Here is a 3,764-nt window from a genome sequence, read left to right on the forward strand (position 1 = left end):
GAACTTCATGCATTTGGCGAAAGGAGAAACACCAAGAAATAGATTGGAAACACACAAGTTAAAAAGCCGTGCAACGAATTATGAATTAAGAGATGGGTTGCTATACCGAAAATCCTTTAATGGACCATCACTCAGATGTTTGACACGAGAGGAAGGAGAAAAGGTGCTAAAAATGTTACATAGTGGGGATGCTGGCAATCATAGTGGAGGAAGATCTTTGGCACATAGAGCAAAAATGCAAGGTTATTACTGGCCATACATGCATGAAGATGCAAAACAAATATCAAGACGTTGCGAAGATTGTCAGCGGCATGGAAAGAAAATACATGCACCTGGAGCACCATTGTCATCTTCAACTAGTGTGGCCTTTTGGAAAGTGGGGCTTAGATATTGTGGGGCCATTTTTACCAGGATCTGGACAAAGAAGATACTTAATAGTCGCAACAGATTATTTCACAAAATGGACAGAAGTGAAGGCAGTACAACATATTCGCGACAAAGATATCTTTACATTCATATTCGAAAATATCATTTGCAGATTCGGAATTCCTGCACAGTTGGTATCTGATAATGGGAAACAATTTGAAGGACAAATATAGAAATGTTACTTAATGCATTCAAGATAAAATGTGGAAAGTCTACTTTGTATCCACAAGCTAATGGGCAAGTAGAAGCAACAAACAAAACAATTGCATATATTAAAGAAGAAATTGGAAGGACATCACAGAGCATGGTGCGAACAAGTACATAATGCAGTATGGGCTTATAATACAACTAGAAGAGAAGCTACTGGAATGTCACCTTTTTGTTTAACATACGGAGTTGAAGCGGTGTTACCAACAGAAGTTGTTATTCCGACAACAAAAAGAGAAGCTTGGGAGAAAAATCTTAGTGCGGGCTTGATTTTAAATAAACTTGATGAATTAGAAGAAAGAAGAGAAAAAGCTTTACAACATATGGAGAATTATCAGCGAAGATTAGCCCGAGAATATAATAAACGTGTCAAAATACGCGAATTTCAACCAGGAGATTTTTCTGCGAGAACACCAATATATCAGCGAGAAAATGGTGGAAAATTAGCGAAAAAATGGGATGGACCTTACATCATTAAGGAGATAGTTGGAACAGGAGCTTATAGATTAATGGATCCAGAAGGAAGAGATGTTGGTCATAGATTAGACAGACCATGGAACAGGTTGTACTTAAAAATATTATCCGTAAGAAGCTTTGAGAAGTTATGGATTCTGAAAGAATAATTGCAAGATTACTCATATCAAAACAAGATCATGATGTGCGAAATTTTCGCAGAGATAATCACAGAACAATGACATAAAAGAAAGGGGCGAACCTTTATGGCGTACACCCTAGTTCGCGAATAAAATTTCGCAAGAGGCAAATGTAAGACCTAAAGTACGTCATATTAGGGGGTACCTGTTGCATGGCTCAGGGAAAGGCTACACCGCCACCGGAACCTGAGTCATGGAGATTTGGGGTCAATAAAGCCCATCCGGGAGAGGCACCTTGGATTCTCAGCTTAAGCATATGACTTGGGTTGGGCGACTAAGGTAATAAGGACTCTCCCAAGGAGTGCAGATCTGATCAAGGCGCCGAGGTACACGGTTGAGTCAAGAGTGCCAGGGACGTTTGAAGCGTACCTTGCCATTCTTGACAAGTCTTGGCTTATACTGCACTCGGCCTGAAGAAAACCCCACTTAGGGTGCAGTCTCGTAACCATAAGCCCTATAGGTAAAAGGGATAAGAGGCTGCGAAAACAACTGGTTGTTGTTAAGACTGGATGGGAGGAGCTAACCTTGTATGGTAGAAGTACGCCTCCTTGAAGGGGCAACCAGGGGGAATAAGGGCGGCACCCTCCATTAGGGAGCTGATAAGTGTCTTAAGACGCAAATGTCATGAGGCTTTTTTCGCAAGGATATTAAGGCTTGTCATATTTTGCAACAATCCTGAAGAGGCAATAATACAAAAGAAAAGGATAAGACGAGATCAATGGGTTTTCGCATGAAAGTGCGAAGACGTCCTGCGATTTCGTCGCAAGACGACAATCATGGGGCTTTATTTTCGCAAGAATATTTAGGCCTGTCATATTGTCGCAACATTCCTGAAGAGGCCATAATACAAAAGAAAAAGTTAAGGCAAGATCAATGGGTTTTTGCATGAAAGTGCAAGGACGTCCTGCGATTTTGTCGCAATGACAAGAGGTGGCATAATAAGACCTTTAATTAGGAAGGCAAAATAAGACCATATGATAAAACAAAATATTTATAAGTATTCGTAACAGATTATTTTTGCAAGAAAGATAATGAGAGGCAAGTATGGGAATCAATACACGAAGCATTATCTTTCTCATCAACAAAATATAAAAGGAAAAGTTGATTCCAAAGTTGGTTGAAGAATGTAACTCGCAAAAGTGATAAAAATAAGACAGTTCAAGAAGAAAAAGCTAGATAAGAAGCTCAAGCTTCAGTATTAATTTCAGTAGCAGGAGATAACGGAAATTCTTCGCCAATATTCTCGCAAGCTTCTCCTTCATTTCGGTTTTGATCTTCACCTTGACTAGCATCTTGATTATCGCCAGCAATTACTTCTTTAGGAGAAATTTCTTTCTCATTTTGATTAACACCAGCAGATGCTTCTTTAGAAGGAGTCTCTTCTTCATCTTCCAAGAAATTATCCTCTGCACCGCTTTCGTAATCATAATCACTATCAGCAGGACGAGGAACTTCATCATCATCTACTTCTAAAGGATCAATTGATGTAGGAGAAAGATATTGGACAATAAAATGCACTTACAAGGACTTCAGCCCGGAGATGAACTTGGCTAAGAAGTGCTCTCTGATGATTCCTATCTTGAATATCCTTAAAATAAGCAAGATAATCAAGTCTTCTTTCTGCTCGGTCGTGAGAGCCAGTAAGGGCAGAGACGAGCAATGCATTTTCTTTGCGAATTTTGGCATATTTGGCCTCCAAAACAGAAATGGAAGAATGAAGATTCTTCTCAGACTCTGCGAAAGATAGAATACAAAATTTCATTAAGATAAAGAATTCAGAAAGATATGACAAAGAAAAGATAATTAAGGCAGTCAAACTATTATGACTACCTTCCTTTTGCGAAATAAGGTGTTGAATCAAGGACAGACAACTATTCTCCCAACGGTCCATTGCGTCATCAAATTTATCTCCAACTAAACCTTTAAGTCGAGACTGAATTTTTCTCTTTAGAAATAAGAAAGGCATTTTTCTTCGCAAGAGAAGAATAAGATTCTTCTAATTTGGAATATTGTTCTTTAAGCTGATTCGCCTTTACACTTAAAGCTATTCTACCTTGAATGAGTGTATCTCTTTCAGCGATAGATGACTCTGTTACTTCTTTAAGTTCATTTCTCAAAGAGCGAAGAGATTGCTCTTGGTCATCACATACTTTTTGAAGAATACTAAGTTGTTGCGAAGATATCGCCATCTTGTTTAAATAAGTTCGCTTCTCTTGAGATAAGGTTTTATTCTCATCTGATAAAGTTTCCATCCCTAAATTAGCTTTAGTTAAAGAATAAGAAAGGCGAGATACTTCATTACTTAATAAATCTTGTCTTTGAACTAATTGGGTATTTTCATTGGTAAGGTTATTTATATGATCAAGAGAATATGAATAGAGGTTATCTAATTGGTTATATTGATCCATCAAGATTTCTTTATCAACACGGGCTTCTTCAACAACAGATTTAAATTGATATCTCTCCATTATTCGTTTC

This window comes from Papaver somniferum, chromosome 1 (assembly GCF_003573695.1).
Source record: "Papaver somniferum cultivar HN1 chromosome 1, ASM357369v1, whole genome shotgun sequence".
Classification (NCBI taxonomy): domain Eukaryota; kingdom Viridiplantae; phylum Streptophyta; class Magnoliopsida; order Ranunculales; family Papaveraceae; genus Papaver; species Papaver somniferum.